This window comes from Chelonoidis abingdonii, chromosome 4, assembly GCF_003597395.2.
Source record: "Chelonoidis abingdonii isolate Lonesome George chromosome 4, CheloAbing_2.0, whole genome shotgun sequence".
Taxonomy (NCBI): Eukaryota; Metazoa; Chordata; order Testudines; family Testudinidae; genus Chelonoidis; species Chelonoidis abingdonii.
The window spans coordinates 38,060,365-38,074,156 of NC_133772.1; positions in this window are offsets into that span (position 1 = coordinate 38,060,365).

Below are 13,792 nucleotides of genomic sequence, written 5' to 3' on the forward strand. Positions count from 1 at the left end.
AAAACAACCTGCTGAGCAAGGTTTCCTTCCATTCAAAGACCAATCAAATTGTGCAGAGATATTGGTAATTTCCCCCATGATAGGCAGAGGGAATGAGTGTACTAGAAAGAGGAAGCTTTACAAGCCCTACAGACTGCAGCTGGCTTACGGTAATTCTCTCTTGGTTCTCCAGCCTGCCTCTAGCTGGTCTGGCTTAGGCTGGTCTACACTTAAAACTAGCAGCAAAGAATCCTATGGCACCTTATAGACTAACAGACGTTTTGGAGCATGAGCACTTCGTCGGATGCAGGCATGTATTCATCCACGAAAGCTCACGCTCCAAAATGTCTGTTAGTCTATAAGGTGCCACAGGATTCTTTGCTGCTTTTACAGATCCAGACTAACCCAGCTACCCCTCTGATACTTGACTTAAAACTAGGACTGTCAATTAATCGCAGTTAACTCACGCAATTAACTCAAAAAAATTAATTGCACCATCGTTAAGCAATAGAATACCAATTGAAATGTATTAAATATTTTTGAATGTTTTTCTACATTTTCAAAGATATTGATTTCTATTACAACACAGAATATCAAGTGTACAGTGCTCACTTTATATTATTTTTATTATAAATATTTGCACTGTAAAAATGATAAAAGAAATAGTATTTTTCAATTCACCTAAGACAAGTACTGTAGTGCAATCTCTTTATCATGAAAGTGCATCTTACAAATGTAGATATTTTGTTACATGAACTGCTCTCAAACAAAATGATGTAACCTTTAGCACCTAAAAGTCCATTCAGTCCTTTCTCTCGTTCAGCAATCGCTAAGACAAACAAGTGGGTTTTACATGACAGGAGATATTTCTGCTGCTTCTTATTTACAATGTCAACCTGAAAGTGAGAACAGGCGTTCCCATGGCAACTTTCTGTACCGGCGTTGCAAGGTATTTACATGCCAGATATGCTAAACATTCGCATGCCCTTCATGCTTTCGGCCACCATTCGAGGACATGCTCCCATGCTGAAATGGTTATTAAAAATAAATGCGTTAATTAAATTTGTGATAGAATCCTTGGGGGAAACTATGAGTCTCGACTCTGTTTTACCTCATTCTGCTATAATATTTCATGTTATAGTAGTCTCAGAATGATGACAGCAGTTTGTTTTAAGGAACACTTTAACAGCAGATTTGACAAACAACAAAGAATGTACCAATGTGAGATTTCTAAAAATAGTTAGCACTTGACCCAAGGTTTAAGAATCTGAAGTGCCTTCAAATCTGAGAGGAACGAGGTGTGAGCATGCTTTCAAAAGTCTTAAGTAGACCAACACTCAGATGGTGGAAATCTACAGAACCCGAACCACTGAAAAAAAGAATCAGCCTTCTGCTGGTGGCATCCTCGATTCAGTGATGAAAATGAACAGCATTGGTCTGCTCTGTTTGAAATTGTTATCGAGCAAAACCCATCATCAGCATGGAGGCATGTCCTATGGAATGTGGTTGAAGATAAAGGGACATATGAATCTTTAGCGCATATGGCACGAAAATATCTCTGCAACTCCTACCTGGCGAAATGCCGGTTTTCACTTTCAGGTGACACTGTAAACAAGAAGCAGGCAGCATTATCTCCTGCAAATTGTAACCAAGTTTGTTTGTCTGAGTGTTTGGCTGATGTAGGACTGAGTGGACTTGTAGGCTCTAAAGTTTTACATTGTTTTATTTTTCAATGCAATTTTTTTTGTACATAATTCTACATTTGTTAAGTTTAACAGTTTAACTTTAATGATAAAGAGATTGCCTCACACAAGTACTGTAGTGCAAATTGAAAAATGCTATTTCTTTTTTACAGTGCAAATAATGGTAATCAAAAATAAATATAAAGTGGGCATTATACACTTTGTATTCTGTGTTGTAATTGAAATCAATATATTTGAAAATGAAGAAAACATCCAAAAATATTTAAATAAATGGTATTCTATTAATTAATTGCATAAGTAATCACAATTAAGTTTTTTAATCGCTCGACAGCCCTACTGAAAACATTACAGCCGCACAGCTGCAGTGCATCAGTGTAGGCACTACAGAGACGGGACCGGGGGGGTGGGGAGGGTGTTTGACCCTGTGTGCCCTGCCCACCCTCTGAATGGCAATTCCGGAACTGAAGAGTCATTTCGGAAAAAGACCATGGCAATAGTGGCAATTTCCAGAAAACACTGGCCCTGCTCCTCAGGGGGCAGCTTCTGGAGGCTGTGCTTTTGCATAACTGGAGGCGGGGAATTGCATTCACCTCCTCCTAGAGATTACCCTCAACACTGTTTGTCCCCACACGTCTATTCTTATCTCGTCTTGTCTTGTTCAGTTTAGTCCTTTTGAAGTTCATAATGCTTCACAGGGTTCACATTCCATCTCCCCCGCTAGAGAGAGGTTACATACAATCCTGGCCCAGAATAATGTGTAAACCCTTCATTTAATGCAATGGACTCCAAAGAGACTTAGGCTAACGCCACTTGTTGGGGGTGGAAGTTTTTTGTCAGCAGGAAAGCGCCAGGTGGATCAGCAGCTTCCCCCTCCCTCCCCGTGTCTCCGGCCTCTCGCAATCAGCTGTTTCGTGGAGTGCAGGAGGCTAGAAGGGAGGAGGGAGGAACGAGGATGTGGTGCATTCGGGGGAGGGGCGGAACTGGGTGGGAAAAGGTGGGGTGGGGTGGAGTTTAGAGGGAAGGGGTGGAGTGGGGGTGGGGCCTGGGGCAAAGCCAGGGATCAGGCACCCCCCCCTCCCCCGGCACAGTGGAAAGTCGGTGACTGTGTCTTTACTATGAGGGGCAGAGTGCAGCACAGAAAAATGGAGGGAAACCTGCCACTGAAGGGTGTTGGAGGAGTGTGGCAAGCAATTGAGACAAAAGGATGTTCCTACTGATCTAGAAAATACTGAGGCCAAATTCTGACCCTGCTCCAGCACTACCGTACAGGCTTATAGGCAACTTAACCAGCCAGCTGGGGTGCAATCTTGATCTGAAAGCCAGAGAGAGAAGATTTATGGAGCCCATAATGTATATTTCAGAGATGACTTTTTGACTCTTAACCAGGCTTTAAACCCTATTTTCGAATCAGCCTTGGTGTGCTGCTGAAAGGACGGTAGATATCTCAGATGGTGTTTGGGCTTGTCAAGAGTTAATCAGAGGCTTGCCTAGAAAATGGCTGGTGAGACAAAGTATGGGTCAAGAATCAGAGCTGTTCGTGAATGTCCCCATATTTTGAGTGTGTTGAATTTTGTGTTCTAGCTTGGCTCATTAGTGAGCAGCCAGTGTGTTTAGAAGTTTGAATACAGAGGATTTGAGTAGAACTTTAGTGGCACACAGGCCTGGTGGTGTAGGTTCTCTGCACGGGGGTGAATTACAAATTCACATTTTGGCTGTGTGACAAAGTTCCTCCTCTACCTAGGTGGGTCCTGCACTTATTGGCAGATTTGCACACCTCAGTGATCTTCCCCTCTGGTGGAACCTACAGTCTGGGTCAACTCCTTCTGTGTCTGATCAGGAGTTGGGAGGTTTGGGGGAAACCCAGGCCCGCCCTCTACTCTGGGTTCCAGCCTAGAGTCCTGTGGATCGCAGTTGTCTAGAGTGCCTCCTGTAACAGCTGCATGACAGCTACAATTCCCTGGTCTACTTCCCCAGGGCCTCCTCCAAACACCTTCTTTATCCTCATCACAGGACCTTCCTCCTGGTGTCTGATAACACTTGTACTCCTTAGTCCTCCAGCAGCACACCCTCTCACTCTCAGCTCCTTGCACCTCTTGCTCCCAGCTCCTCACACGTCCCCCACAAACTGAAGTGAGCTCCTTTTTAAACCCAAGTGCCCTAATTAGCCTGCCTTGATTGGCTGCAGGTGTTCTAATCATCCTGTCTGCGTTAATTGGTTCTAGCAGGTTCCTGATTACTCTAGTGCAGCCCCTGCTCTGGTCACTCAGGGAACTGAAAACTACTCATCCAGTGACCAGACTCCTGTAACCCAGTGGTCTGGGTCTGTCACAGGTGGAAGGCTCCCTTCCATTGAGGTACTGCATCCAGCTATCTTTAAACAACCACTGCCATAAAAGCAAACAGAGAAGGGCTGTATTTCCTTGAATATGGCACGCACCCTTATTGCATACAAAAATTCTTTTTACTTAGTGCAGTTGTGGCATTCTTCCAAAAAAAAACAACATGCATAACAGCCATCTTGCCCAGCAGCCAGTAACAGTGAAATAAACACCTCTTTGAATGAGTCTGGAAGATAGGTCGAAATAAAGAATATCCTATTCCCAAATAAGGAAATGCACAGAATTCCGGGATAAGGGCTCCTGGAGAAATATGAAAATTGCCTGTGATTCATGCAGGTAGATTCAAAAAGTGGCTCCTCCCACTCCACAGCTGAAATTGCTTAAAGGCTTCTTGGCATGCATGGATAGAAGCAGGAAAAGTTCTAACCCATTGGTCCTATGTGTCCTACAAATATGTGTCTGTTTGTGGAGCACCTTTCATCAGAAGGATCCTAAAGTATTTTGCAAACTACATATATGCAGGCATTGCTGTCTGCCACCATAATGGTGCTGGCTCTGGGGTGGAAAGGCAGCGACCAACCAGAGCGACACCCACGGCTGGCTCCAGGCCACAGCGCGCCAAGCATATGTTTGGGGAGGCATGCCGTGGGGGGCGTTCTGCCAGTTGCCGGGACAGCGGCATGCGGCTCCAGTGGACCTCCCGCAGGCGTGACTGCGGAGGGTCCGCTGGCCCCGTGGCTCTGGTGGAGCATCCGCAGAGACGCCTGTGGGAGGTCCACCGGAGCCGCGGGACCGGTGAGCGGCAGCATGCCCCCCGAAGCGTGCCGCCGTGCTTGGGGCGGCGAAATTGCTAGAGCCGGCCCTGGCGACACCACACAACAGTGCCAGTGGACACTTGTCCAAGGATACCAGATTAAAATCTCTACTCTCCCCCGAAGTGTCATGGGATCTTTAACGGCCAGCCAAAATCTTCAGAATGGGATTTGATCTGCTTCTGGCAGATGGAGGGCTGTGTTCACCCTGTTGGATTTGAACCAGGACTTCCAGGCAATCTGGGTATTTCCAGCCAGACACCAGACAGATACCGAACCCATAATTAATTATAATTATGCTTATTGGTCTACCTCTAACAATCAGATGCAAATCACCTAGGCAGTGTGAATCATTTCTCAGAGCCAGACTCATCTCTACAGTGGCACAGAGACAGAGGTAGACGACTGCCCCTGCCTTATTCAGAGGCTGTAGGGACTGGCACAACCCTGCTTCAGTGGCCCCTATTGGCTTCATAGGAATGCAGAATAGCCAGGGTGCAGCACTGTCCCTTTCCTTCTCCTCTGGCCCCTGTCCTGGGCCCACTCTAGAAGGAACCCTGGTTTTGTGGCTCCCTGAGGGAGCTTCGTGGTGGTAGTGTCCATTCCAAGAGTCATCAAGGATGAGACTTTGCTGAGGCTAGCTAGACCTAAACCATACTTTCCACAGCTCCTAGCTAAACTGCACAACAATTCAAGACAGGAAGCAAATACTATATCCAAGTGAAACCAATGGGGAATCTCGTCTAGGCAACTGGAATTTGGGGAAGCTGCCAGGGATGCTATGAAAAGTGTTTGGCTCTTTAGTGATCTAGTAACAACCTCATTGTTAGATGTAAGAAAGTGCAGAAAGGCTCAACTTGGTTGATTGATATATATGGTATATTCCTATATACCATGATCGACTTGGTGTGTTTTGTGGCATTCCTCTAAAGAGGTGTAATAGCTGTCCTGGTTGGTAGCTGTTTACAAAAATAACTTTCTGTTGAATGAGTTGAGGGGAAAGCCTGTATAAGGAATGTTTGTGGGTTTTATTTATTTTAAAATATGGAAATGGCAAATGCTCCAGGAAAATGTCTGAGTCAGTACCCAAACTCAGAAGGGATAGCTCGCCTGATATGGAACGAGTGCATCTCTTCTTGCAGCACCTGGGGATTTTCTTTGCAGTTTCATAGTCAGATATTGGGTAGTCGTGTCCCTGTTTAGCTTATGAGATCAGATGTGATCACAGCATGAGACGTGCAGCTACAGGCACAGGTGGGATTCTGCTACATTCTATAGTTCTCAGAGTTCAGTGATTTCCAGATAAACAGCCACAGGCTGTGATCTCTTTAGATTTCCCTGTGACTAAGTGCTCTGAATCAATCTTGCTCACTGCAACCCTAAGATGCCTCAGTGCCAAATGGCAAGGGACCCACTATACTTCTCTCATGTGAGGCCTGACACACTCACTACCCCTAACGCACCGTTGTTCTAAAATGTATCCAGAAGGTGTCTTGTAAGGTATCATATAAAAACTGGTGACATACTGGTCATTAATAGGGCCAGTCTTTTCTGGCAATGAAAACAGAGTCATTTCAGATTTTCAAAGCTTTCTATTTCAGATAGTACATGTATTAACATAATGCCTATTTCCCCCCTGTATTTCTGATGTTTATTTTGTCATGCAAGCATACCAGTAATTGTGAGTGCTGCTTCACTGCTGTCACATCGCTGCTCTCTGCCCTTCGTTTTCTTTTTTCCATTGCTGCAACATGACGTGGGCCTTTCATGTCGCCGACTATATGGTCCTTTTTAACATGGCCAAGAACTGCGCCGCAAATTGTACCATATAACTTCCCTCCACCCACATGGAGCCCATCTTTGCTGAATTCTTTAACTCTATTCTAAGCCTTAACCATTTTAGGCATCGGTAGTAAACGCCTTTGAAGGACCAAAGCGCAAGGTGGAAAATCAGAAGGAATCAGCATGCAGGAGGGTCAAGGAGAGGCCCTAGCTGTGAGGGAACAGCACTGAGCCTGCAGGCAGCTAGGGCAAGGTCCAGCTGTGTGCAGGAGTGAGATGTGAGCTGGGTGCCTAGAGCCAGCTGTGTGCTGGAGGGAGGGAGCAGGAGCCAGCTGTGTGCAGGGGAGGTGAGCGGGGGAGAGGTGCTGTGGATGTTGCCGAGAGCAGGTGCGAGTGCCGTCCACTCTGCAGCATGGTGAGAGAGCCCAGTGCCCCCCTGCCAAGTGCCCTGCCCATCCAGGGGAAGTTCTGTGGCAATTTTGCTGTGTGAGAAGGGAAGTTGGCAGCGAGTCTCAGCACCAGTCAGCCCCCAGCCACTGCCCTGCACTGTTGGGAAGAGGCAGATGTTTCCTGGCAGAAATCTGGGGAATAGCTGTCTCTTGACCCTGTGTGCCCTCACCATGCATTGCCCCTGATTGATGCTTCCAGAAAGTAAAGATGATTTCAGAAAAAAACGTGGCAATTTCCTGAAAACACTGGCCCTCATCATTAATATTATTGTGTGATGTATGTGTGATTAGCGTGGAAAGAATGATGCATGTTTGCTGAAAATATGTTCCAAAAATACGTTTGGACCAAGCAATCTGAGGAAAGCGGATAAACAAGCTTGTCATAGACAAAATACTGTTGTTTCCCCTGTTTGCCAGTGTCTCCAATGTAAATTGAACAAGGTGAGGCCAGAGACAATGGAAGTATAGTTACATCTAAAGTGAACAAAGCAATCAAGCTAAAGTTGGGGAGGAAACAGCTTAGTGAGCATAACAGGGGGGCCGAGTCTGCACCCTCAGGAAGATTTCCTGGCTCTTGAGACAATGGACTCTGGATAATATAAAGCAGTGGTCTCCAACCTTTTTATGCCCAAGATCACTTTTTGAATATAAGTGCCACCCAGGATTTACCTGACCACTTCCCCGAGACCCCACCTCTCCCCCAAAGCCCCACCCCACTCACTCCATCCCCATCCTCACCGTTACTTGCTCTCCCCCACCCTCACTCACTTTCACCAGGCTGGGGTAGGGGGTTGGGGTTGGGGTTAGGGAGGGGGTGCGGGCTCTGGGCTGGGACCAAGGGGTTCGTAGTGTGGGAAGGGGCTCCGGGCTCAGCCTGGGGCAGGGGGTTGGGGTGCAGGAGGGGGTGAGGGGTGCAAGCTCTAGGAGAGAGTTTAGGTGCAGGAGGGGGTTCTGGGCTGGAGCAGAAGGTTGGGGTGCAGGAGGGGGTGTAGAGTGTGGACTCTGGGAGGGAGTTTGGGTGTGGTGGGGGCAGGGCTGGGGCAAAGTGTTGGAGTGCAGGAGGGGGTACAGGGTGTTGGCTCTGGGAGGGGGTCAGGACTGGGGCTTTGGTGCAGGAGGGGGTTTTGGGTGCAGAAGGGGGTATGGGGTGCTGGCTCTGGGAGGGGGCTCAGGGTGGGACTTAGGGTGCAGGAGGGGGTATGGAGTGTTGGCTCCGGAAGGGGGCTCAGGGCTGGAGGTTGGCGTGTGGCCTCTTGCCAGGCAGCCCTTACCTCTGGTGGTTCCTGGTTGGCAGTGGATGCAGCGAGGCTAAGGGCAGGATCCCTGCCTAGCCTGGCCCCACAGGGCTCCCAGAAGGGGCCAACGCACCCCTGCGGCCCCTAGGGAGGGGATGGGGGGCATGTGGCTCTGTGCGCTGTCCCTCTCTGCAAGCACTGACCCTGCAACTCTCCTGGCCAATGGGATCTTGAGGGCAGTGCTTGCAATCAGGAGCAGCATGCAGAAATCATCCTTTCTCTCTCCTGTGTTCCTTAGGAATAGCACCACCCTCTGTGCTGGCCGCTGTACTGGGGGATGGTGAAGCAGCTTGGCTCAGCTCCCCTCATTTCCCTCCTAACACCCAATACATAGTCCTAGCATCCTCACCCCTCCTCCGGAGGGCCTGCAGCAAGCAGTAGTGGTATAGACTGAATTCCCAAACTGCACATTCCGGTTTGGCAAAAAATGCTAAGCTCCAGCTACTGCCAGAGAGGATGAAAGCTCACCCAAGCTGGCCGTGCCATCCAAACAGGGTGGGGAGCAAGGTGTACCCAGGGCTGACGAGAGCGAGGGAAGTCGGTACAAATTACCAGGGCCCGGCTTCCCCGGCTTTGTCAGCCCTGTTTAGCTGGTCTGCCATTGCTGGGGGGCCCGAAAAATTTTTTTCATTGGAGTATAAACCTTCTCTTGGCGGCCCTGAGTGTAGCTGCCTGATGGGTGCGGGGAGGCGGTGACTGTGTATATTGATCAGGAGTACCTGCTGCTGGGGGGTAGAAATGGGTCACAGGCAAGGAGGGAGCTGTGTTGACCTGTGCATGTGCTCCGTCACGTCTGGCCTCAGAAACCTTAGCCCTATCCCTGTAACCTAACTCCTAAGCAACTTATCATGTAGAAATGGAGTCTCTTACACTAAGGCTCAGCACACTGAGAATCGTGGTAGAGGGGACTCCGAACTGGAATCAGAGCATTAGATTGTGCAGAATGTTGCTTGTGTTGCTAGACCCTCGCAGTGAGAGCTGGAGGAATCATCGTATAAATAATAACTGACCCCCAACCATTGCCTAAAACGCAAATCAAAACTGAACACTTTTGGAGTCTTAGAAATGTGTGGTTTTGTTACTTTCACTTTTCCCTGCACTCTCTGGTTTACAGTGGCCAGCGGAAGTAAAACTCTGTCCTTGTGATATTTTGGTCAGAACTAGAAAGCGCTGGATATCTCATTAGAAAGCCTCGTCCGACGAGCTTTGCAGTCTGATATTACTAGAGCAAAGAAGTTAGCCTGAAAGAAAGAACAGTCTAGCCTTTGTATTGCACTTACTTCTTAGCTAGGGCCTATTGTATGGCATGTATGAAGGCAGGTTGACAAGATGCCAAAGTGAAGTTTAATTGGCCATGAAAGAATTGCCTCATTCTTCCGTAACCTGAATCCTATTAATTACTATGAGAACCATTTCAAACAATGACCTTACAGGTGGAGTGGGTTAGCTTCCATCTGGTGTGAGGATTCAGAAACTGCCTGCATTGCTGATGCCCCTTCTGTAGGATTTGTCAGTCGTGTCCCCAACTGTTCTGGCAACTGCAGCAATTTACGAGGTGTCACAGAGTCCCCGGGTGATGCTCTGGAACTGCTCCCCACAAAGCCAGTCAGGACTTTGGGGAACCTCCTGTGTCTTGGAGCAACTTTTTCAGGGCAAGAAGCTCACACGTCTTCACCTCCTGGGTCTCTCCTTGGAGCATTCAGCATCCTCTGCCCCTCCGTGCGCTTCCCACAACGAGCCCGCCCTAGCTGGTTCCTGGGGAAGCCACAGGGTCCTGCTCCCCCACTTCGCAGTCAGATGTGACTCCTAGCCAACCAGTAAAACAGAGGTTTATTTGATGACAGGAACACGGTCTAAAACAGAGCTTGTAGGTACTGCGAACTGGACCCCTCATTCTGGGGCCCAGCGAGCCAGACCCCCACGTCTGCCCTCACTCCTCGTCCCCAGCCAGCCCCAGACTGCCAACCCCCTTCAGTCCCTCCTCCTCTGCTCAGTTCCTTTCCCAGTCCAGGAGATCACCCGATCTCTTTGTCTCCAACATCTACAGCTGGCACCTTTGCCGAGAAGAAGGGGCCCAGGCCATCAGTTGCTAGGAGACAGAGTGCCAGGCATTTAGGTGCACTGGCTCCTTGCTCTGCAGCAATCACACATCCTTATTCCACCACCTAGTTACTTAAGAACTGCATAGGGGACACTGAGGGAACAACACAGTATTCAGAAAAAACATTAAGAACATTCCCACTTTGCCGCATGAGTCCGAGGCCCCTGCTGGATTAGGCAGTCCCTACTGCTTCCTATTCAGTTTGTATGAACAGTAGAACCTCAAGAGTTATGCACATCTCGGGAATGGAGGTTGTTCAGAATTCTAAAACGTTCATAACTGAACAAAACAAGGTGGTTGTTCTTTCAAAATCTTACAAATGAACATTGCCTTACTACAGCTTTGAAACTTGACTATGCAGAAGAAAAATGCTGCTTTCCCTTTATTTTTTTTTTTAGTAGTTTACATTTAATAGAGTACTGTCCTAGATTTGCTTTTTGGGGGGGAGAAGAGTGGGGAAGGGTTCATCTCTGCTGCTGCCTGATTATGTACTTCCTGGTTCAAACGAGGTGTGTGGTTGACTGATCAGTTCGTAACTCTGGTGTTCATAACTCTGAGGTTCTACTGTATGTCAATGGAGATGATGCAGGCCTGTGATTTGGGGCCGCCCAAGTTCTTTGGTAGGTGAAAGAATGCACTGTTGAACTGGATGCCACTCTGGACTCAGATGCTTAACGTTTAAGACCCTGATCTCAGACCTCTTGAAGTCTCCCATTGACCTCCATGGTCTTTGGATCAGAAGACAAAAAGAGGGAGCAGGCAGTCCTGGTCGAGACACATCTCAGTGGCTGTTCAGAGGGCACTGCCCCACCACTCCTGTTGGACCTATGAATTCTAACATATTTTGCTGCCAATACTGTTTGATAGCTCTGTATCTAGCTTGGTCTTGATTCAGTGTAAGCCTTGTTGGGCTGCTTCAAGTGAAACTGAGTTCCAAGAGGCTGCTGCAGTTTTGTTTTTTAAGGTTGAGGCAAGGAGCTGAAGTTATCTCATCCGTTCCATAAAAGGGAAACACTGGAGAATCTGGGACTCTTTTGTCAGTTTAAGGCAGGGCCAGCTTCAGGCACCAGTGAAGAAAGCAGGTGCCAGGGGCAGCCAACAGAAAGGGGAGGCATTCTGTCCGTGATTGGGGTGGCAAGTCCAGGTCTTCAGCGGCAATTTGGCAGCAGGCCCTTTACTCTCCTTCTTCTTCAGCAGCACTTCGGCAGCAGCTCAATCGGGCTTTTTTTTCTTTTTTTTGCCACTTGGGGCGGCAAAAAAGCAGGAGCCAGCCCTGGTTTAAGGGGAAGTGTGTGGTTTCTGTGTAGGAAGTATATGACCATTACATATTCACCACTGGCGCTGAAGTTGCAGAGGAAATGGCCTCCCATTTCCTCGTGTAGCAAAAGTAGAGAGCTCTGTGACTAGACATTGAAATAGATGAGGGCAGTTGTGGTTAGGCGCTTGATGGAAACGGTCTGATACCACATTCGCAGAGTCTGTCTGAAGGCTTGAAATCTTAGGACAGGGCTGGCCAAAAACTTTGTATTCAAACGACTTTTTTTTTTTTTCTCCAAGAACTGGGGTTTTGATTCAACAGTTTTTGGGGGCAGAAAATGTCGGTGCGCCTCAAACTTTCAAACCTTTTTTTAAAAATGAAAAGTCCAAAATTTTCTGCAGGAACATAAAAAACAGCCATACTTGGTCAGACCAAAGGTCCATCTAGCCTAGTATCCTGCCTGGTGCCCCAGAGGGAATGAACAGAACAGGTAATCATCAAGTGATCCATCCCCTGTCACCCATTCCCATTTCTGACCAGCTCTGTTAGTCCTGGATTCTGCCACCCTTATTCATATTGAATAGTACCTTACGCCTCTTGAAATCCCACTGCTTTCTATGAGACGTCTCGAGGAATAAGGAAAGCAGTACTGATAGATTAGCAATCGGGAGTCCCTGGCTCTCTGCCTTCAGCTCACACTAGGCCATGCTGTCGCAGTAAGAATCAATACCCCTGTTCCCTTCTGAAAAGGGGCTTAGATCTTTAACAGAGACAAGTGGTCTCTGGACCTTAGTTTTGTATGTAAGCACGATCTGAATGAACTCTCCCCTGACAGCTAGTTGGGGAGAGAAAGAGACTTCAGGAGCAAACTGTATTTACATGAACACACCCACTCTGAGTAGGTATCCATCAGACGGAAGCTGTATAGCTGCAAGTGATCAGCTTTGACTGGTGTTGGGTTACAAATCACTTTAGCACTGAATGAAGGGGTAGTGAAATGTTATCAATGTTGTTGTCTTTATTGTCTGAGTAAAGAGGAGCAGAACTGTGCTCAACCTGTCCCAAACGAGGAGGTCATCCTCAGATAAAATAACCTCCTTAAGCCAGGAGCTCAAATGCCAGACCTCTATGAAAGCAGAGAGGGATGGGGACAAGGGTCCCAGCCAGGAGGGGTGGACTCTCCCTAAGGGACTTGGGTCTGGTTTAACCTGTTCTTCCCTACTGTTCAAAGATAGAGCTAACTGGGTTCCATTAGGAGCCTTTTGTTATTTTAAGTGCTTAAAAGAGCTGACAATCACTTGTGATGGGAATCACAGCAGAAAGGCAGGTGGCAGAAGGTGACCAATGGAGCAGAACCAGCAGCTGCGGGCTAGCAGGACGGCCAGCGGAGGAAGTGCTCAGATGGCAGAGCAAGCAAGGTGCCTTCTTCCCCAGATCCATCTCTGAAACTTGGGTCCTCACTGACCAAGGACAACCCCTGTGAGTGGTATATGGTGAGTGAGCAGAAAGGGGCACAGAAAAGGAAATTTTGGTTGTAGAACTCAAGAACGTGAGACAGAAAGCACTGCCCCACACACTCTGAGGGGAGTGTCCTACTCAGTTTTGTGATTCTGAATCCTGCTTGTGGCATTTTCCCTAATTAATCAACTTCCCTCCTTTCATTAAAAGTTTCTTTTCTGCACTCAGAATCTGTGCTTGCAAGTGGGGAAGTACTGCCTTTCAGAGGCGCCCAGGGCTTGGCTACACTAGAAATTTCAAAGCGCTGCCGCGACAGCGCTGCGGGAGCGCTGTCGCGGTAGCGCTTTGAAGTGTGAGTGTAGTCAGACCGGCAGCGCTGGGAGAGAGCTCTCCCAGCGCTGCATGTAAACCACATCCTTTTCGGGTTTTTTCACACCCCTGAGCGCGAAAGTTGCAGCGCTGTAAAGTGCCAGTGTAGCCAAGCCCTTGGTTTTGCTCAACTCCAATACAAATTGTTGAAGAGGACTCTGAGGATGATGGTGTTTAGGAGGAGGCTTGGCATAGAACTAACTGAAACAGTGGAGCCCATGACCGTGCTTTTAAAGAAAATAACCTG